At 43.6% G+C, this 22,995-nt stretch overlaps 1 protein-coding gene across 7 annotated transcripts in view; it reads left to right on the top strand.

The window, feature by feature from the left end:
- The first annotated feature begins 8,115 nt into the window (after positions 1-8,115).
- The window catches only part of PCGF5 (polycomb group ring finger 5), a 115,970-nt gene continuing 101,090 nt past the window's right edge, over positions 8,116-22,995 (top strand). For 2 of the 7 annotated variants that reach the window (XM_067025059.1, XM_067025060.1), the window contains exon 1: positions 8,123-8,216. The gene's annotated coding sequence lies outside the window, so the exon portion shown is untranslated. Of the gene's footprint in view, positions 8,334-22,995 lie in introns of all 7 variants that reach the window. The other 5 variants (XM_059055482.2, XM_067025058.1, XM_067025056.1 and 2 more) reach the window with 5 other exon arrangements.

Genomic DNA, 22,995 nt, shown 5'->3' with positions numbered 1-22,995 from the left:
AAGCTATGATTCTCTGTCTGGAAAAATTCAGGCTGAAAAACAACAGCATCTAGGTCCTGAAATGATATGTGAAGCAGTGGTACAGGCTAAGTCATTATATCTAAGAAAACAAACCCTAGGGAAAGGTCTCTGATCATTTGAAACAGATAGTTTTAGGGCAAATGGAGTACTATATACTCTAATTTAAACCCAAAGGATATTTAACATTTCCCAAAATTTGTTCCATGTTACACCACTCCTATGAGAAAGATGTTCAAGGAATAAATGATTTGATGGTCAAATATGTTTGGTAAATTCTACATATTTTATCACCCTCATTTAAGAATTTAGCATTCATAGAATGTTTTAAAGATCCTGTGAATTCCAGTAGAAAGAAATCAACCCAACAGTTTAATTCTGTTTCATCCAGTATTTTCCAAACTACCTGACTAGAGAATGCAATAGCTGGTATTATTTTGAGAACACACTTCCTCAGGTTTAGAAGAGTTTCAAAATACGTATGTGTGATTGCGGGTAGATCTCTAACCATTTGAAGTTATCAACATCATCGTCACTATTGGAAGACAGCTACTGAATACCCACTCATCACCCTCATAAACTGAATGAGCCAGGCTTCCGAAAGGCTTGAGACCCAGAAACAGCCAGGACTATAGAGAACAAAATGGTAGAAGAGAATTGAAAGCAGACAAATATGAGACCTGGTCATCCTTAACCATTGTCATCATTTTTGAGAATTTGCTGTGTGCACTGTACAAAGTACCACTAGAAAAGAAAGATGATCATTAAGGGACATGGTCCCAGCTCTGAAACTCATGTCTTCTTATGGCTTCATTTTTTCAATCATGGAATTCCTATTCTTCTGAGCCTCCCGGAAATGTATTAGGAAAACCACTGATATGAACACTTAAACATTTTGGGAGAAGACACTTGTAAATTCCTCATATTATTATTTCCAGGTATCATAATCTAACTCACAAGAAACGAATGAAGCAGAAGTATTGGGTCTGGTTCTAGCTTCCCCATCATAGGTTGTGTAGCTCTGCATCGAACCTTGGCTTCCTTGGGTCCTGATTCTTCATATAAAAGGAATCAGATGGCCTCTGTTATCTACAAAAGTCCCTCTGGCTTTAAAATTGTATGATTCCAGGATGTATGAAAATCTCATCTTTGGAAGGCCAAGGTCAAATGCTATGAAGCAAAAAGACCAGATGTTCAAATATAAACAACCTGATGCCAGGGGGCAATGACACTTGAGGAAGGCAAGGGAGCAAGGAAGGCATGGTGTGTCAAGTAAATTCAGAATTAGACTGGGCCAAACAAGAATTGATGGAGCACCTGGAAAGGAACATCAAAACCAGTAATGAGGGGTTTGTTTTGCTTTTAGCATCATGAAAAGGAAGAAGACTTAAATCAGACCATTTGATGATCACACTGCAAAAGGTGCCCTAAGGGAAGGAAATGGAATACTACAATAGAGACCAAAAGAATTATTTGCTGGAAAACCCCTGGGGAGATTCTCTTTCCTAAATTGTCTTCTGAGGCAGAAAAACAAAGAGAGCTAGACAGAGAGAATGTTCTGGTCCCATCCACGAGAAAGCCCTAAAGGAACTCTAAGCACAACCAGAGAACAAATCTTTGACCTGTCACTATGAACTATTCCTGGACTAGAGATTCCCATTTTATCAAGAATATTATGGGGACAGGGAGGACCAGGGTGATTATAGGGCCCTCATAGTGCAAGAATCCCTGATAATCCTTCCAACCTCTCTTTGGGAAGCAGAAACAAGTGGTACCAAGCCAACTGGATTATCATGAATTATCCACCTCTTCCCAAAGTGATGCTAAGGCTCAGCTTCTGAAAGAAATCTGGGAGGAAGGCAGAGAAAAGGGTTTCTCCTCTCTTTAAAGTGATAATACTCATAACAAATAACAACAATAAAATAACTATCATTTACCAAGTGCTTTTTATGTACCAGTCTGTGGCTTACAGGTTTGCCCAGGTTTGACTGCCCAATTTTGAATCCTGGTTCAGCCTCTTCTTGGCTTGTTGATCTTAGGAAAGTTTCTGAACTCCTTTGGACCTTAGTTTTCTCATCTAGGAATAATAATGGAATCTATGTTAAAGGGTCAGTGAGATATAATTCATTTAAAGAGCTTGGAATAATGCCTGACCCTAGTAAGACCTCAACAAATATTACCTATTACAATGATTATTATTAATTACTTTACATTTATTATTTTACCTAATTCTCAAACAACCCTATGAGTTAGGCACATATACTAATAATATCACCAATTAACAGACTGATGACATGGTAGTTCACAGAAGTTAAATAACTTGCCTCAAGTCACACAGCTAGTTACTGGTATATGTTTCAGAATTGGAAAAGCTTGACAATAATAAACTTGTATTTCATTAATAGTATAAATGCATGTTGGATTTGACTTTATATGGTAAAATGTCACCACTTTATTATACCTATTAAAAAATTTAAGTTATATTAAGATGGTTCTGCTAGGTTCACTCTGTATAAGAGGAAGAGATTGGTGAGAGACAATGAAACCATTAGCAACCTATTGTAGCGACACAATCGTAAAGAGAAAATGCCCTGAATCATGGGCCAGTTCAGACTAGAAAAACAAGTCAGAGATATCCTGACGTGGAAGGGGGAGGCCTGAAGAGAAGGAAGAGTCAAAGACCACCCATTTTAATCTTAAAGGGCCCAAAGGATGGTGGTAACAGGTAGAAACAGGGAAGTCAGGAGGACAGTTGGCAATGGGGAGTTTGCTTTTAGATGGACAGAGCATGGCGTGATGGCTGGGAATTTGAGATTCTGCCACTGACATCTCTGTGCCTTAGTTTCCTCTCCTACAAAATGAGGAGTTGATCTAGAATTAATCCTTTGGATTCCTTCCAGCTTCCTAGAGGATGCATGTAAATGAAATAGAGGAAGTGGAAGCAAGATATCGGGGCTTAAAGAGTCAGTGAGTGCTCAAGGTATTGGGTCATTAGTCTGGCTTTGATGTAAAAGAGGAAAATGGGACAATGGTTGACATTTTTTTTTTTTTTTTTTTTGCTGTATGCGGGCCTCTCACTGCTGTGGCCTCTCCCGTTGCGGAGCACAGGCTCCGGACGCGCAGGCTCAGCGGCCAAGGCTCACGGGCTTAGTTGCTCCGCGGCATGTGGGATCTTCCCGGACCAGGGCACGAACCCGTGACCCCTGCATCGGCAGGCGGATTCTCAACCACTGCGCCACCAGGGAAGCCCAATGATTGACATTTTTAAGATTAAAGAAAACTGTGCCTTTTAAGAAATTACCTAAGTGGGGTAATTAATACAGTCATATCTAGAATGGAGGCTGTCTCCAAATTAACCCAAGAAATCTAAACTAAAATGTATAAGAATCAAAATCAAGTAGACTTTGTCAGAGAGATAAACTTCAGTTTGTGTGGTGTGATGTGAAGGTGCTATGAAAGCCCAGCTGCCCCAAAAATATCGTTCTGATCCTCTTAAAATGTTGCCTGGATTTCCACCATTAAAATAAATCCCTTTGAATGTGGTTTGTCTTGTAAAATGCACATTTATTTCACATTCAGCTGTTGTCATGCTTTCTGGTGAATTAGTGAAGCAGGCTGACAACTAGCTAAGGACAACCGATCGAGGAGACAAAGCTTTGGAGGAAGAGGTGGAAGGGATCCTTTTTTTTTTTTTTTAACATCTTTATTGGAGTATAAGTGCTTTACAATCATGTGTTAGTTTCTGCTTTACAACAAGGTGAATCAGTTATACGTATACATATGTTCCCATATCTCTTCCCTCTTATGTCTCCCTCCCTCTCAATCCCACCCCTCTAGGTGGTCACAAAGCACCTAGCTGATCTCCCTGTGCTATGCGGCTGCTTCCCACTAGCTATCTATTTTACGTTTGGTAATGTATATATGTCCATGCCAGTCTCTCACTTTGTCACAGGGATCCTTTTGATATGTGTGGCATTGCTCACATCAGTCAGTTCAACGATGTGTGGGCTCCTGTTGTGCCCAGGTCCCGAGCTACTTTCCAGAGGTGAAAAGGTTAGTAGACTGTGGTTCATTGCCTCAAGATGCTTACAGTCCAGAGGGTGGGCTGCATGAAGGTCACGGAGCTGGGGCGAGTTTTGAAAAGCAGGACCAGAGACTCAGAAAGGAAAGGTGGAGGGACAAAGAAGATTCTCTAACATCACAATTTCATTGAAGGATTGGATACTTGATTCAAGGAAGGCTTTTTCTTGATCTCAGTGAGTTCCCCTAAGGAAACATCAAAATTTAAACTGTCAGGTTTGTTACTCCATTGGCTGCAGAATGACAGATCATTACAACTCCTTTAATTCAATGATATTTTTGGTCCTTTGAAATTTAAATTAGTAAAATTTGACTATATCAGAACTTGTCAGCTATATTGTCGACTATGAAACACACGTCCATTGCTATTTTTCATGTTCCTCTCCTCTTGTGGAACTTCACATATGCAGGATTGACCACACAGTGGGATTGCTGAGGCTGGTGGAAATGTAGAGGAATGGGAGCTAGAAGGATAACTGAGCACTTTTTTAAACAGCAGACCAGAGGAGCACCACAGTCCCACAGATGGCATCCAACAAGCACCCTGAGACATAACTTCTAGTAATGGAGAGGATATGCAACTACGACTTAAAAGATTTGGGGGACCAGTTCTGGCTCTGGTATTTGCTAGCTGAATAACTATAGGAAAACGTTACAATACTCACCTATATTTACTGAAGACAGACTATATGACAGGTACTGTGCTATGTGTTTTACTTGTAAAAACATTTAATTCTTACAACAACCCACTGAGGTAGGTTCTATCATGTTTCCTGTTTTATACATGAGGAAACTTAAACAAAGATAACTTGAAGATCATATTACCTAACAATTGTCAAAGCAGGGATTTGAATACAGGTAGTCAAACTCTAATGCCCATGGTTAACTACCATGATACTCTAGTTACCTAAGTCTTTGAGGTCTCAGTTCCCTTAAAAATGGACATGTTGGGTCAGACAATGTCTAGATTTCTTTCTGGCTTTAAAATGTTATGAGTCTAATTATATGAATTATACCTCTACTTAATATACTTAGGGTTAATCTCTGTTTCTGAGTGGTTTGTCTTAGAGAACTGAGCTCCAAAGACAAATTTCTGAAATCTGGTCTTACTTCCTATAGCCATCTCTTGTGTTTCATTAGAGTTGGACCATATCATTCACTGCTCCACCAACTTCCTCAATCTCCATGTATTGAAATTCTATCCAGCCTTCAAAAACCAGCTGAGATGCCACCTCTTTCAAGTAGCCATTCTCAATCTTTGGAGATTTAGACTGTAGATGTATTAGACTGTTGGGGGTTGGGATCTAGGAAAAATATCTGTGTTAATGAAAGGAAAAGATGTAGGATAAGGAGAAGAAAGGGTGGAGGGAAACACTTGGAGATGAGGAAGGTTAAGAGGACCATCAGCAGTGTTGTTGGTGACCCACACCAGCAAACCCTTTCCTGAGATGCACAATCGTGAAGCTACTAAAGTTCTATTCAATGATGCCTACCTAGTAGGTGTGAGGTGAGGATTAAAATGAGATAACATAGGTGAAATAGTGTCTAGAGAGGCAACAATGTGATAGTTCCGAATTCCGTTACCTACATAGGAACTCGCTCATCTCCTTCATGCTGAAGAAGGGCTGCCCTCCTGCCCAGGAAGGAGTAGGGCAAGCAGAGGTGGGATGGGACCCAGTGGGGAAAAAAGAGGTCAGGAGGAGGTACATGGGAACACAAGGAGAAAAATGAGAGCCAGAGACAGAGAAGTAAGAGAGAAAAAGTAAACATACAGGAGTCATGGGAGAGAAGAGGATGGAAGGAGAAGTGGAAGCAAAAGGGCAAAGAGAAAGAAAGAGGAAGGGAGTTCTGGGGCTTGGAAAGAAAACGTTTGTGCTGCCCTGGCAAAACCCAACCCCCAGAGGAAGAGTCCTGGAGGTAAGCAAGTGAAGCACCCAAGTCCAGAGAGCTCTCAGATTCCTTCTCGTTTCTCTGTTCTCATCTGTTATTGGAGGGGTTCTGACCCCTGCCCTCTGCTGCTTTCTACCACTGGGTGGTCCTGGAAGGTGAGAGGAAGGAAGGAGCCAGGGGATTCCTTCTACTCTTTCTGCTTTCGGAGGCATCTGCAGGAGTAGTTGCACCTCCTTCATGGCTCCAGCTCCCACTGGACAAGCCTTCATGGTTCTGGCAGCCTCCTCCCTTTGTCCCTCCAGCCCTAGGGGAGGAGATGTACCCAGCAGTTGCTAATCTCAGGGTTGCCTCACCTTCTCCTGGTTGTAATTCTAGTTCTTTCAACAGCTTTGTAACAAATGCACTGCATTAAATTATCACTATTGAAGTACCTGGAAAAGAAAACTTTACTTTCACTTGTATTCACCCTTGGAGTTCAAAGACAGCTTTCTCAGGGAAAGCCATGCATTTGGTGAGAGAAAGAAATCCAGCCATCCCAAGAGTTACGAAGGGTCAGGGGCCACTTCTCCAGTGTTTGATTAGAGAGTGATGAATCCACAGCGGCTGCCAGAGTTGAACTCTAGCCAGGGAATTATCTGTAAAATGACTGGGTTTGTGGCCATTCGTGTCCATTCCTTCATGATTTACTGTACTCACTTTGAACACCTTGAGCCTCAGTATAAAGAACATCTCAGTTTTATTCCTCCAAGGGTTATTAAGTGACCATGATGAGTATAGAGGACACATAGCTAGGTGTGGTGAGGCGGAGACACAGAGACATATTGGGAGGACATTCTCAGTTTTTGGAAGTGTTTGCGTTCTGCAAGATAAGGTTTGTGGATGGTCTATCAAGAGTCCCTTTTGATACTCTCGTGAGGTTTTGCAGTTCCAGCAGAGCTGCAGACACTCAATTTTATTCTTCGGGCGTTCATCTCTCCCATCCCCAGAGCCCTGTTAAAACCAGGTTCCTGTTCTTAGGAATTCACAGCCTAGTGGGGACACAGAGTGGGCACACGACTGACCCTCAGGCCAGGCTGATGGCAGCCACAAGGGAGGATTCTGCACAGGGTTCGGGGAGGTTGCACAGAAATGGTGGACAAGTTGAGTCTATTAAAGTTTGACAGGTAGAGGGGGCTACGGGTCTTCTGGCAGAGAACAGAGCAGGATCAAAATCAATTGTGAAAGAACAGGGTCATCTGAGGTGTTGTCTGTAGACAAGGGTTTGGGGGGTGAGGGTTGAGCACTGGAAAAGAGGCTGAAAGGTGGAGGCCCAGCTATGGAAGACTGAGACTAAGGAGTTGGGGTTTGAGGCTACAGGAGTCATCGGAGGACATTGAGCATCATGTGGCAAGGTCAATTCTGGGATGGCAACTTTGAATTCTGCGCGGAGGACGGATTTACACGCAGAGAAGCTGGAGACAGGCGAAGGAACTGCGAGGTCCCAGAGATAGCTCTACATGGGAAGCCTCAGCTTGACCATCACCAAGGGGGCATGTTAACCTCAGCTGAGCGGCTTTTCTCTCCACCAAGTGCAAGCGTCCTCCGTGTGTGTGTGTGTGTGTGTGTGTGTGTGTGTGTGTGTGTGTGTGTGGTGGCGGGGGGGGTGGGGAGGGGGAGGGGTGGGGAGGAGGGGGAGGGGTGGGAGGGTTCCTTCTAGGTTGGAAGATACGAGGACTCCAGCATCCGAAGTTTCGAATTTCTCCTTGCCAAGGTCGGTCCCCTACAGGTGGGCGCTTTCGAGCCCCGGCCCAACATGCGGGCTCCGCGCCCGGCCGCCACCGCGGCTCATCCCCTCCAGGCCCGGACGCCGCCGCGGGCCGTGCCGGGCAGGGCGCTCCGGGAGCTGCGCGGCGGCTGCTCGAGGAGGCCTGGCGGGCGGCGGCGAGAGGCTGTGCCCCAGTTTGTGTCCAATCAGGGAGTGCGGGCTGTGCCCCGAGCCGGGCAGCAATGCGTAAACAAACCCACGGCAACTCCTCCGCCCCCACGGCGCGCTCGCCCAGCGCCCGCCGCCGCCGCCGCCGGCTCTGCTCGCCTCGCGCCCGCCCGCCGAGCCGCCCCCCCACCGCCCCGCCCGCGGCCCCGCCCCGCCCCCGCCGGCGCGGGCGCCCTCACCTACCGCCCCACGCGCGCGCGCTCGCGCACCACGCGCCCCGCGCGGCCCGCCCGGCTCGTGGCCTCCCGAGAGCAAGGTAAGGGCGATGCGCTGGGACCCGGGCGGTTCCCCCGCCCGGCGTGGCCGGGGGAAGTTTCTGGCGTCGCCGTATTCCGCCGGGCCGGGAGGAGGCCCCCGGCAGCAGGAGAGCCCAGTGAGCGGGAGGGGGCCGCCAGGCGCCTGGGGGGTCACAAGTTGCCTAACCTGCCATCGGGGCGGGCCGGCGGGCTGCGCGGCGGGGCGGGCGTCGCGCCGAGAGGGGCTGGAAGCGCGGCGGGCGAGGGGAGGGCCCCGAGGAACTTTCTCCTCCCCGGAGGGGCTCCTGCCAGCCCCGGCCGCGGCCCGGCCGCCGGAGCGGCTGGCTCCCCGGCTGGAGGGAGCCCGTGAAACGTGTTTGGAGAAGCTGACGCAGTTTGTGACGCTCGCGGCTTCCTGACGGGGACCGGCAGCGGCAGCGCCTTCTCTGAGGACGGACGAGCCGAGGCGGCGCTCGGGCCCTTCCCCCCGCCCGGAGCGGCGCGCCCCGGCGCCTAGTTGGGGGGCTGTGGGCTCGGGGCGCGAGCATCCAGTGGAGGCCGGGAGTCGGGCCCCGGCAGCGCGCGTCGCTTCCGTTTTGATTAGCTCGGGTTATTATATAAGATGTCACGGAGAGGAAAGGGGCGAGCGGGCGGCGCGTTGGCCTTCCGCGAGGGGCGGGGAGGGGCGGGAGGCAGGGCGGGCGGGGACCCACCTGTGCGCCCTCCGCTCCCCCTGCGGGTGTTGCCCGCGCGCCTGCCGGGGACGGGGAGGTGCGGGGCGGCGGCCCGGTGGACCGACGTGCCCGCCGCTCCCCTCCCGGCCCCTGGAACACTCGGGCAGCGGCCGAAATGTGCCGTTTCTTCTCCGCCGCCTTGCCTGGGTCGACTCGTTTCTGGCTCCGGGCGTTTGTACTTTGAAACATTTGTTTAATATTAAAGAAGCTGCGTGTGCGGCCGTCTTGGTGCTCCCGGAACGTGTGGCCGTGGGCTCCGGGGCGGTGAATGAATCATCGCCCCGCAGACCGGGCGCCGATGATTCCTGCGGGGTCCACCCCGCGCGTACTTGCCGTGTGCCTCTGACCCAGGGACGGCGACCCTTCCTTGGAGGTAACGCCTTCGAGGGCCGCGGGAGTGGGAATGCAAAAGGGCGGCGGCTTATTTTTCCCCCTCCTCCCGCAATTTGGGGGAACTTTGGGGGTGTCAGAGTCTCCACATTTCCCGAGGCTTGTTTCCCGTTCTTAGAAGAGTTACAAGATTCCACCTGGCTGTGTTGATGAGTCGGTGGAGGAGCGCTGATTCGCTGCAGGGTTGGATCCTCTCATTCAGAATCTGGATGGCTCTGAAGGAATCCTTCCAGTAATTGCCTCTACTTAAGTACCAATAAAGTAATTAGCAAAAAGTTTAAAAGTTAGTGGATCTTAAAAGAAAAATCAGTGGCTCCTAAGTAGAGGAGTTCTACTTAAAGGTTTAGGTTTGGGGTTTTGTTTTTGTTTTGTTTTAATAAGCCAAATCCTAAAAGGAACCTAGTTTGCCAGAAATTAAGAACTTTTGACCACTGTGACCACCCTTGAAGACTCAACTTAACTCGTTCCCACCATACCCCACGCTTGTAGGATTAAGAATAAAGTTTTCTCATCATTTAGGACTCACCTCAAATGGCATCTACTCAGCAAGGCCCTCTTGATCACCTTAAGTAACCTCTCACCCCTCACCCCAGGGACCACCCCCAGTCCTATTTTATTTTCTTCATAGCAGTTAATCGCTATCTGAAAGGGTTTTCCTGGGTGTTCTTTAAGTCCTGTCCCTCTGCACTGGAAGGTAAGCTCTACTCTGGCAGGAATTTTTGCCTGATTTGTTCATTGCTATAACTCTAACACCTAGAACAGTGCCTGGCATATTAGGCAGTCAGGATTTGTTGACTAGTGAATGAATAAATTCCTTTTTCCTATTTCTTGGTGGGACTATCTTTGACAGTTGAAATTTACTGCCTTGTGTGGGCAAGGCACTAAGATGGTACAGTTCTAATATCTTTTCTTCCAGTTTTCTTTTGGTTGATTCATTTCCTCCTCTATGCTGTTAACTTACAGCACAAGATGGGTTTGAGCATCATATCCTAAGATGCTGAGTACAAGGCATGTGGAGCCTTGTCGAGAGAAAGGGTGTTGGCTGCATAAATTAATGGATGATTAAAAATATTATCTGTGCTAGTTGAAAAAAAGGTACAGGATTTTGAAAGGGAATCGGCAAAGTCAAATTCCCACAGTGTTATATGTTTCCACTTGTATTTGAAATACTGATATTTCTGTATTCCTCCCTCTCCATTGCCTGCACACCAACCTCAAATTGAGCTGCAGTTTGGGAAGGTCCATAGTAGGTAGTAGCATTTACTATGAAATATTAATTTAACTAAACAAATACAAGATATACATCTCTGCAGTGGCCTTAACTCTGTTGTTAGTGTCAATGGCTTAACTCCATAGAATAGTAGATAGAAAGAGTTATTTTAAATTTTATTTTCATTTTAACATCTGAAATGAATTGTAAAGAATTAAGTTAAAACTATGTCAGTAATATAATGGAAGAAGGATTAGAATGTGGTGCTTCATACTACCTCCTTTGAGGATAAATTTTAGTAAACTTTTTTATTATAAATAACAAACTTTGGAGGCATATTAGTTGGCTTTATACTTGTAGGAATATATTCAGAACTCAGTGCCTCCAAAGTCACTGCCAAAGAAGAGTGGGCTTCCAGGAGTTCCCTTTGCATAGCAGTAGCTGTGAGCACTTTCAGAAGTGTAATCTCAAGAGTGAGCTCAGACGTAATACAGTTTGAAAGCTAAAAGGGACCTTGAAATTGGTTGGCATAGTTCATTCCTTTTTATCAGTCCCTTTACTGAGGTAACTAAGGCACAGTGAGAAGACTTGCCCTGTGTGCAGGTCTGGGATTAGAACCAAGGGTCCTGACTTCTTGTTGGAAGTCGTCAAATCAGCCAGAGCTCCTATAGTTGGGGGACTAGTGGTCCCTATGGTTAGTCGACTGTCTGCCTCTTGCTGGTGAACCCTCAGGGAGTGAAATGAGGTCGTATTCAATTTTGTAGCCTCCGATGTGCCTTGGACATCTAGGGGCTCAACACATAGTTGTTGGGTGTAGTTGGACAAATGTATTTCAAGTTGAAAATATATTTAAGAATTGAGAAACCAGAAAAACATATCTCTTTTCCAGAATGAAGATTTTTTTGATAAGAAAGTCAGAATGTTGGCAGTAATTAACCTTAGAACTTTTATAGTAATGAGGTTGCTGTGTAATTTTCACGCCTCCAGAATTTCAGATAAAATGGCTTACAACTTGTAAGTGTGTGTACTTGCTTAGGTGGCATAATTATTCACTGAAGAAACAATTGGAGGCTGTTTCAGGACACCTGGTAGGTCTTGCGTTTGCCATGGTGTCCAATTAGAAAAGCCTAGACTGTACAGCCAGATAGAATAGGGACCTAAGCTCAGCTCTGCCCCTAACAAGCAGCGCTCTCTGTAGCAAGTTACTTAACTTTTTTGAGCATTCTCTTGTCTCTGAATGGGGGTAGTACCACCTGCCTTGAAGGATTGTTGTGACACTGGGGTAAGGTGTGGAAAGTGCCTCGTGTACACTAGGCCGTTAATAAATGGTAACAGTTATATTATGATTTCTGATTTAAGTGACCAGGGGAGCAGCTTAATTTCTTAAAGCTTCAGTTTTATCAGCTGGAGAATTGGTGATTGGCATGGAAGGTGGGGAATTAAATGATCTCTAAGATCTTATCTAACTGTATAGTTTAAGGAACTGATAAAGAATGCACAGTTCTACAATTTTAGTTGAAATGATTCATATATCCTTGATCTAACAAGAACAACTGCAAAAATTGTTAATTTCTAGGCCTTCCTAAGAATTTGGCTTAATTAGCTTTGGTGATATTAAGTACATCTTCATTATTTTATATGCTATATGGTGAATACAGAGTTAACTTGAATATATCAACCTCTCATTCAGCTTACTATATATAAGGAAGTATAAGGAGTATATGGGTTAATCAGACATAGGTACCCTTTCTTTGAGAGGCTTAGGAGGCATGTAGGGAGCCTAAGACAGGTGACCAAAGGTTTTATCATATGGAGGCACTGTTATAGAGGCATAAAGAAAATGCTTTGGTTTTTTTTTTTTGCTTTTCGTTTTTTGTTTTTGGCTGCGCCGGGCGACATGCGGGATCTTAGTTCCCCCACCAGGGATCGAAGCGTGCCCCCTGCATTGGGAGCACAGAGTCTTAATCACTGGACCGACCACCAAGGAAGTCCCAAGAAAATGCTTTGTGATTTCAAGGAACGAACACACTATTTCTAGGCAGAAAAATTGGGGAAGATTTAGTTAAGGAATCTTGAGCTTTAAAGAACTGGTAGAACTTCAACTGGCAGAGATGTAGGGCTCAGCCTGTGCTAAGACTTGAAGGAAAGAGTATATGAGCATATCCAGGAACGGAGAGGAATGTGGTTAAGCTGCAGGGTGAGGAGGCTTGAGGCAGGATAGTGGGACAGCAGGCTGCCTGGCAGAGTTAGGACCATATTGTGGGCATTTTGAACACTGGGCTAAGGAGCCTGTTTAGTAGGCAGTAGATAACTATCAAAGGTAGTTTGAGTGGGGGAATTAAAGCTATGCTTTAAGAAGATTAATCTGTATTGGGGGAGTCATGGATAATCCCACTTTGAAAGCTATTAAAATAGTTCCTGGGAGAGAAGCAGTGAGAACCTAAATTAGAGTGGGGGTAGTTGGGTGGGTGAGACCCTGTAGAAATAGTAAATGCAGCAGGACTTGTTGGCTAACTGGATGAGGGAATTGAGGGAGAAGTCAGAGACTGAAGCTGAGTGACTTTGGATGGTGATGGCAGAAATTGAAATAGTTGGAAAGGCCCCTAGTAAAGTACCTGTAAGTAGTATGCAATCAGTAAATATTTGTCTAATTAATGGAAGTTTGGATTTGGATGTGTTAATTTCTTTGTGCCTATGAAGCTATCCAAATGGATGGCAGCCATTAAAAACAGAGATGGATTTGAGGGCATCCTTGTGAGGGGGGATGGTGAAGCTGTGAGAAGGGTTCAAAGTATGGGTAAGAAGAGTAAAAGACCAGGGCAGAGTCGGAAAAACCATGTGTGTGGGCTTGGACGGAGACAGAAAGAGGCTGACAGGATGCCGAGAGGAAAGAAGCTGGAAGAGAACAAGGAAAAGGTAGGGTAAAGAAAGGTGAGGACAGAGAATTTAGATGGGACAAATAGCGTGGAGGCACTGAGATTGAAGACTGAGAAAAGGTCATTAGATTTGTCAATGAGACCATTGTCAGTAGCCTTTGAGGATCAGGGGTAGTTGGGCAGTGGAGATGGAAGTCAGCCAGGTACCTGAGAGGTGCCTGAGCAGGAAGGAAGCGGAGAGAGTAAGCATAAATGAGGATTGGCCTGTGAAAATTGGAGAGGACTATAACTTGAGGTGATGAGAGGGCCAGTGAGCCAGTCTTAAAACAAAACTGTGAGAAAGGCCCTAGAGGGTTGTGGGTTGAGTGTTGTCCGTGGAGAGGAAGAGATTGAGGATCAGGAGAGGGAGTGGGCGGGTGGTTAGCGCACAGGTTAGCGCTTCTCAAGTAGCGGGGATGGGAGCTGGGTAAGGTGACCACACATCCGATTGCCCCGGACAGTCTCTGTTCACACCTGTTACCCCAGTTCAGTTATAGGATAACAAACAATGCCTGTTTTTATTCTAAAACAAAGTCCCGTTTCGAATACTAAATCATTTGATCATGACAAAGATAGTTATTCATGGAAAAACAGATGTGACATGGAGGGAAGATTAAATGAAGGCAAAAAGAAACAGATTTAGAGAGGAAAGTTGGAATCTAGGAGGGAGTGTGACTGCATTTTAAATGGGTTGGTTCCCCTTTTTAAAAAGGGAAGAAAAACAGAGGAGCCAGTTCTCTTTGCTGAGAGCACGTTGAGAGTGAGAGGCAAAGCTGGGAGGTGGAGGAGAGGGGGAAAGGTTTGGAGTGGCGGTGGGTATGAGCGTGACGAGAGCCAAAGGTGATGAGGGCCTGACAGGTCGCAAAGATGCCTTAGCCTTGTGATAGAACAAGTCACGCCTATATTTATGATTTTCTCCAGCAATACTGAGAAAATTGGAAGTGGAGGTGGTGTGAGTATCATTGAAACTGCCAACTCCATATGGGTCCCGGGTTGAGTAGGAAGGCAAGTGAAACTAGTGTTGATGGGCTGGGAGAACGAGCAGGAGATGCGAGATTAGACTGTGTAGTGGCTGGTTGGGCGAGAAGGAAGGAAAGGGAGAAATGGGAGTGGGGGGGGGGGGAGTCCGGGGGCTGCTGGCCAAGGGCCCAAGGGACTTCTTGAGTAGCTTATCATGATGGAGGGATCAGTAATGAGCAATGATGTGAATTCAAAGTCTGGCCGAACCTGGGAATGGTGAAATGACATCAGCATGAGGTAGAAGCTCATTGATCTTCAGGAACTATGAGGCCAGCATGTCAAATGATTATATTATGTATATCAGTGTCAACAGCTGTTGTAAAAATTCTGGAATACATTTATTAAAGCCTTTCTGGGCTTTTAGTCCATAGAGTTGGAGAGTACCCTAAAAGAGGGAAGTTATTCCTTCATTTAAAAGATGAGGAAGCTAAAGTCTTTTAAAGGCTTTCTAGGAAAATTGAGACCTGCCCCAGACTGCAGATGTATGTGGCAGAGCTGTCTCTGGAAAGAACCGGAATCCCTGAATTTCAGTTCACTATTGCCCTCCAGGACAGAAGAAGTAATTAAAGTATCCACTGAACAAAGTTTTAGAATGCTTCCTCACCACATGGCCTGGCTACTGCTTGTGGAGCACCAGCGTTTGCGGGCACAGAAAGCCACTGAGCAGAGCTGTGGGGTCGTATCCACGTGCTCTGACTTCTGACCGAAAGGCGGGTGATGGCGTCTTTGAGGAGGACACATGGAAAGCGCCCCTTCTTCCCCACTAATTAAAAAATAGATAAGAAGCAGCAGGGTGTCAAAAAATTAACTTTGTTATTGATGCAGCCTAGGCTGGAAGACACAGCTTGGTGTGAAGCCCACATTGGTCTTGTGCACCTTCTACACCCTAGGCTAGACTTTGAAACAGCCTACTGGATGGAAAGTTTGAGGCTGCAGAGCAGAAATACCCAGGTTTCTGCCTTTCACTGTTCAGACAGAAAGAGAAAAGAGGCCAAATCTCTCCTGCCAAATATCTTTGATAGAAAAACTCCATCTATTTGTACACTGAGAAACAGACGCATGGCTGTCACACACCAAGCAAATACATTGCTCCTCCTCTGTGGGGAGAGTATGGTACAGGGCAAGAAGACAGGAGAGGATAGGGAATATCCCCCCTTTGGAAACCCTGTGAGTGGCAGAGACGCATTTGTTCCCCTTGAAACAGGTTATAGACGACTCATAACTTTTGTGTTTGTGTTTGAGTTAAACTGACTTCTGAGGCAGCAGGTGCATTTTTATGTTAACTGGGAGTGAGTGAAATGACTCAGAAGGTTTGAACATAGTCCTTAGTTCATCAATTTCATAGAAATGCCTAGTTGTTTTCTCATTCCTCTCTGGGGAATCTCAGGAAGCTCACAGATATCATCGCAGAGACCACCAGCTTTGATATCCTGTTTCTGAATCCAGAACTTTAGAAAAGTGGAAAGTTCTTTCTCCTCATAAAATGTTTAAGGAGCCTTTCATTGGACACACAGCACTTGGAATTTGTCCTGATTCTGTCACTGTTAGTGACCTTACTAATTAACTATTACGTGCCTCAGTTTCCTCATCTACAGCATGGGAGAACATAATGCCTGTTCTGTTTCCCAGGTATTTGATGTGAAAGCTCTTTGCAAATAAATAGTGTCATGCAAATGTAAGGTATCAATATCACCATATGATATACAAGGTAAATTTTGAAGTTTAAGAACTTTTAAAAAATAAAATGTTTCAAATAAAATAACTAAGATGACTATTGAAATTTGATGGGACCCTGGTTTAGGCACTGAAGGTAAATCATGATAACTTTTCTCCGTTTATCCATGTCAGTGTGTATAACAATTCTGGCCAAATGTGATTAAAGCACTGTGTTTCATGACAAATGAAAAATTTGCCTTTTTATCTGTTTCTCTTTTAACTGTTAAAAAGCTGTGGTTTTTTTTACTGTAAAATATAACACATATATAACTTTTGAAATGTAAATATATAGTTAAATGAATTATTAAAAAGTGAACATCCATGAAACTATCTCCCAGCTCAAGAAATAGGACAATTTCATCCCCCACCCCTACCTACCATAAGAGTCTTTTTTCTTTGTTAGATGCTTGGTTTTCTTTTCAGGGAAGTTTTGAGTAGTGGCAGGAGGCAATTATAAATATTGACAGGTCCAGAATATGTGCTTCTTTGAGTGGAATTAGATCAAAGGTGTAATATTAGTGTTTTACTCTGTAGTTATTTCTTATAACTATGAATTTAGTGTTTCAGACAAGTCATGGGTTTTCAGCCTTAAAGATCAAAATCTTCAGGCTTAGAGCCTTCAAATTTGAATGGAAGTGAAAAAGTTGTGATTCTTTGGATGTGAGAAAACTTCTCATGCCTAATTATTTGTTCTGATCATCCCTCCTTTGCCTGTTTTTAGAAGCAAAATAACTAAGACTGCAGTGTTGATGATGACTTTGTACAGTAGTCAAAGGTCTTCTTGGAAATGCTTGAACATTATCAAGGCAAATACCTTTCAACTCAGGCCACCATAGGCTAGATTTGAAGTCATAAGAAGGAGTCAATGAAAACAGTGTTATTGCATGAAAACAACCTGTATTTTCTTCAATTATAATCTAGTGTTCTAAATTCTACCATATTTTAAGGCTTAATTAATGAGTCAATAAATCAGAAGTATTTTGTGGTATCCAGAAAAGATTCTCTGTTTTGTTTTTTATGCTTTTATGATTAAGACAGAAAATGATGGTAAACATTAAAAGAATTGGGAAAGTATCTTAGCTAATCAGATGCATCTATAAAAACAGAAAACATGTAAGTGTTTCAAAAATTGATAAGGAAAGGATCGTCTTTTGGGGGCAGTTTCTGTGGTTGTAAGATTGAGTTTTGGGATTCAGAAATTTGGTGGACTGAACCTGTGTTTACTGTCTGTCCCTCCTGAAGCACCACTATAGTGATGGTAAACAAGAGATGGGAGACACCAACACATTTTTGGAGGATGAAAAGCAGACAGACCTGTGGCAACTGACTTAGTGTAGTGGAAAAAGTTGAAACCTAAGTGCCATTAAAGGAGGTTGGGAATAGTTACTGGGAAGAAACAGCCAATTTATCCCTCGGAATCCCAGAAGGGCTCTGGAATTAGAGACTCTGGAATAGGGCATGGGTCTGAAAATAAGGAATTGATTAAGAGTCCATAAAAGGAACTAGACTCTCAGTTCACTTTCCCCATCCCATAGCAAGAGGAAGCCCTGGACATTTTTTCTCTGGAGAAATTGAAGTATATTAACAGTTCTGGATTTAGGGATAGCAGGCAAAAAAAAAAGAGGGTAAGGGTGAAATGCTGAACTAAAAACAGAGGAATTTAATGAAATTATGCATACCAAACAGTGAGACCTGGTGTGTTCTTTTTAACCTACCCCTAATCCTAGGATAGCCAGGTAATCACCAACCCAGGCAGCATATTGAGGAACTCTTTTCTGGGCAAAGTGAACAGCCCTAGAGAAAAGACTTACAGATATATGAGGTCCCACAATGAGAAAACTGACTTACTACCCATTCTTCCTACAGTGAACCCTCGGCAACAACCCAACTCCCCCTATTCTGTGAACATGGAACTTGCAACCAGTTTTTAGTATCTTACTCTCAAATACAAATAGTCGGTGAATATGAGACATTTGAAGAAAGCATTCAACAAGAAAAAAAGCAGGAACCAGAACAAATGAGAAAGAAATCATGGAGGAAACCGAAATGCAAAAAGAAGAAGAAAAATGGAAATAATCAAAATCAATCCTACTAGAATTAATAAAATAAGAACTGGGCTGTAAAAAAGTAATAATTAGAGAATAAGAAATAGGTCTTGGACACTAAAAATAAGATGGCAAAAAGAAAATCATTAGAAGGACAGAAGATAAAGTAGAAACAAAAGCAAAAAGATAGGAAAAAAGAGGGAAAAAGTAGAATTAGAGGGTCAGTTGATCAGGTTTTATATTAATAAGAGTTCCAGGCAGAGACTACAAAAATAAAATTAAAATAAATAAATCAAACAAAAATTTACAAAAAAAGAAAGAGATTACAGGGAAAAGTAAAGGAGAGGAAATTACCACAGACATAATACAAGATATTTTCCCAGAACTGGAAGACAAACAATTGTAGATTAAAAGAGTTCACAAAATAACCACATGAATGAATGAAAAAAGATCCACACAATCAGTGTATAAGACGTATCATTGTAAAATTTTGAATACTAAGGAAAATGGGAATAAGCTAAATTCTGTGGAGGAAAAAACAGATCACATAGAAAAAGATTGGGGGTTGGGCTTCCCTGGTGGCACAGTGGTTGAGAGTCCACCTGCCGATGCAGGGGAGACGGGTTCGTGCCCTGGTCTGGGAAGATCCCACATGCCGCGGAGCGGCTGGTCCCGTGAGCCATGGCCGCTGAGCTTGCACGTCCGGAGCCTGTGGTCCGCAACGGGAGAGGCCACAACAGTGAGAGGCCCGCGTACTGCAAAAAATAAAAATTAAAAAAATAAGATTGGGAGTTGTAATGGCACCTAAAGAACAATGGATTAATTCTTTCAGAATTCTGAGGAAAATTATTCTTAATCTAGAATTTCAAACATAAACTGTCAAGTGGGAGATACAGTAAAGACATTTTGAAGGTGTGAAAGTTCTCGAAAGTTTACTCTCTGTGCATCTTTTTACAGGAGGCTACTGGATAACATCAAAATGTGGGTATAAATGTACTGAAACATACAGACTATTAACCCTGACCAAACATGACTGCAAAAGAGGCTGGGAAAAAATGTTGACATAACTATATCTTAGGAGTCTGGGAGAGGATAAGCTAGTGCATAACAGGACATCACTAATTTTATTAATTACTAAGTTAAAGTCAAAAGTAAAGAAATATTAGTATATGCATATTGTTTAGGAATATAAAATTAAATATCAAGCGAGAAATAGCTAACTATTTTTAAAGTAGATTGCCTTTGGGAAGTGGGTTTGGGGGTGAGTGGGAACATGAGAGGTTACTGCTGTGTTTTCATTTTAAGCCTGATAGTACTATTTGTTTAAGTAATTTGCATGAGTTATATTGGTAAAAATAAATTTAGTAGGAAAAAAAAGTAATGCAGTTCTAATAAGTGAATTAGAGAATGATTTACATGGATCCAGAGCTTTAAAATATATATATTTAAAGTTAAGAAATATTGTTTCGAAGTTAGAATCCTCCCTCACAACTGATTCCAGCCCTCTGGAATCACCCTGTCTCAGAATCATTTGAGGGAGCTTTAAAAAAAATTCAGGGGCTTCCCTGGTGGCGCAGTGGTTGAGAGTCCGCCTGCCGATGCAGGGGACGCGGGTTCGTGTCCAGGTCTGGGAAGATCCCACGTGCCGCGGAGCGGCTGGGCCCGTGAGCCATGGCCGCTGAGCCTGCGCTTCGGGAGCCTGTGCTCCGCAACGGGAGAGGCCACAACAGTGAGAGGCCCGTGTACCACACACAAAAAATAATAATAATAATAAATTAATAAATAAATTCAAATTCTCCCTCCATCCCGAAATTCATTGGACTTATTTGGCTTTGGCTGGGCCCCAGGGAATCCTTAAGTTTTAGAAGAACCCCAGCTGCTTCTGAGGTATATCTAGGGCTGACTCCTAGCCAAGTAGTTTAAATACCCTTGCTTCTGCTGCTTAAATGTTTCCAGTATTCTTCCTGTCCTCTCTCACTGCTTCTGCTTCAGGTCTGATCTTCTCTGTCTCTCAGTTCTGAACCAGTCTAACTGCTTCTGCTTCAGGTCTGATCTTCTTTGTCTCTCAGTTCTGAACCAGTATGGTCTATTTGGGGTTGGAAGAGTAGGAGGAGAGAAAGAAGAGACATGGGAGAGGTCATTTGGATGACTAAATAATGAGAATGGCTGTACAGAGAGCCGATAGATATTTGTTTCCTTTTGTTTTTGCAGAAACTACATAAATTGATGGCCTTATCTTGAATTTCTGATGGAGTAATTTTAGAGTTCAAGTTCAAGTAAATTTGAACTTTATGACATTTTGCTATTTCTTTACCTTTAGTGTTGCCTCCTGGGGCTAAAATCTGTTGCACCCTTAGGTTGCCCTCAAGTTTTTTTTTATCTCCCCTAGGTTTTGCCCCCAACGCTCCCAGCTGCGGTCTATCAGATGTTCTCCAATAGCATTTCCATTTTGCACCTGGGATCACCAGCAGTTTTCATAGCTCTCTAGTTTTCTGTGAGGGAATTCTTAAAAAGGAGATTCTTAGCAAGCAAGAGGTAAAGGAATATAAGAATTATGTAATTTCCCAAGGTTAGAGGTCTTGTTGAACTAGGCTTTGACTACAGAGATTTTGTATACCTTAAAGGAGAAATGTTTGTTGTGTGGATGAGAGAAACAGTTGAGACCTAAGGGAAGAACTAATTAAAAGAAAAAAAAACCCTAACTTTAGATTTTTTAAAATATCAATAATTATAGACATAGTTTCTCTTGTACCTTTTCCCAGTCCCATTTCTGCCTCCCTAGATTGAACTGCTCTTGTAAATCAGGCATCAGTGATCTGCTTGCAACTGTTTCACATTGGGCCAATGCCCTGCGCCATACAGTGAGAGGACTTACCTCTAGCATTCTGTCCAGTATATAAAGAGCTGTCCTGGCTGGTTTCTGAGGGGTTACTTTACATTTAATACATTTATGCAGAGGGGCCAAAGTGTGATCTTTATCACACTTTGATAAACCCCATCAATAAGTCTTATTCAGAGCTTGCCCACTTAGTGCAAGTCTCTTCTAGGTCAGTGTGTCTCATGCTTCAATGTGCACGCAAATCACTCGGGATGGCATTACACTGCAGATTCTAGTTCAGTTGCTCTCAGGAGAGGCCTGAGATTCTGCATTTCTAGTAAGCTTCCAGGGGATGCTGCTGTTCCTCAGACCACACTTAGAGGAACAAGGTTCTGGCTAGTGGTTCTCAACTCTGGTTGCTCTGTAGAATCATCTGGGGGCTTCTAGGACCTCTCCCTGGTGATTCTCATACAGTTGGTCTAGAGTGAGGCCAAGATGTGATATATGTGTGTGTACATATATGTGTGTGTACATATATGTGTACGTATGTGTGTATTGTGTGTATACATGTGTGTGCGCACACACATCTGTGCACGTATATGTATGTGTGTACACATATGTGTACATATATATTATCTAACTCCCCAAGTAACACTAGTGTGCAAATTGGTTTGGGAACCACTCTTACAAGCCCTGCACACTTTAGCTGTGACTCACAGGTAAAGATCTTCATGTGTGGACTTTGTAGCAGTCTGGGAAGTATCCATAGCCTTTACATATGGATACACCTGCTTTATGGATAGTCCATGGAGAAGGGAATCCTCTTCGATTGCTTGGTTCCTAGAGAGCAGATAGAGGTGGCTATCAGAGGGGGCATACCTAAGAAGAAAAAAAGGCCTTTTCGGTAAAACCACGTGTCACTTGATATAGGAAAGATATTTAAAGTCACGAACAAATACAAAGTTGGTATCTCTTTTTTCAGGGGATCCTTCTGTCTTCTACATCCTTTCAGTAAGAGATCATGGGAAAATTATGTTATAAACTTTGATGCTTTATGTTTTCTCCAGAGAAGGCTATACATTTACTTATTATGTATATGTTTACCTATAAATATATGTACTTGCAAAGTTTCGGTATAGCTAGAATTCTAGTACTTTTCCTTTGTTAAATATTTAGAAAAATTTAGATTATCTCCTATACGTTTACTTTTAGGTCTTAACTTGTCCTAAAAATTGAGTGACTTACCATCCTGGTGAAGGAACAGTTGTTTTTCTCAGGATCTTCCAATGCTGATGGCAATTGATGACTTGATTTGCTCAAAAATCATAGGCCTTAGCTCAGTTCAAATGTTAATTGTTTTGTTATTATTACAGAGATGATCCTAGAAGCAGATGATACAATTTTCTGTATATTAAAATTATGTTAACTATAATTTCTTGGAAACAATAATCATTAAAACCAGTGGATTAAAATTAAATATAATTGTGCTGCTAAGAAATTGCAATCCTCTCCTCCACCTCCCCACCATTCAGTCATAAAATAGGACTTTGATTTTATTTCCTTAACATTAACTTGTCTACTTCATGGCCTCTGACTTCGGTCAGCTTCTGGTTACTTCTCATTCGTGTTAATTTCCTTACTGGACCTCCCTCCATTCTTGTTCCTTACAGCCGTTCTGCCAGAGTCCTCTACTGTGGATGTAAATCTATGGCTTTCCCTTGTCTGAGGATAAAGTCCGAATCTCCAGAGTATCAGGTAGAGCTCTCTGACCTGGCCTACCTTTTCTCTACCCTCATCACCTGTCGCTTCCCTAGACAGCAGTTTATTCATTCCTTAGTTGAGATTGAAGGTAGGGGAGAAAATATTGGAGGCTTGAAAGAAGGTAACGGCATGGAAGAGTGTTTTAGGAGAGGGGGAGAATAGATCACACTAGGGCCATGAACTGTGATTG

The sequence above is a fragment of the Kogia breviceps genome, chromosome 2, assembly GCF_026419965.1.
Source record: "Kogia breviceps isolate mKogBre1 chromosome 2, mKogBre1 haplotype 1, whole genome shotgun sequence".
In the NCBI taxonomy this organism is placed as follows: domain Eukaryota; kingdom Metazoa; phylum Chordata; class Mammalia; order Artiodactyla; family Physeteridae; genus Kogia; species Kogia breviceps.
The sequence above is the reverse complement of the archived record's forward strand: the minus strand, read 5'-3'. Positions and strand labels throughout refer to the sequence as shown.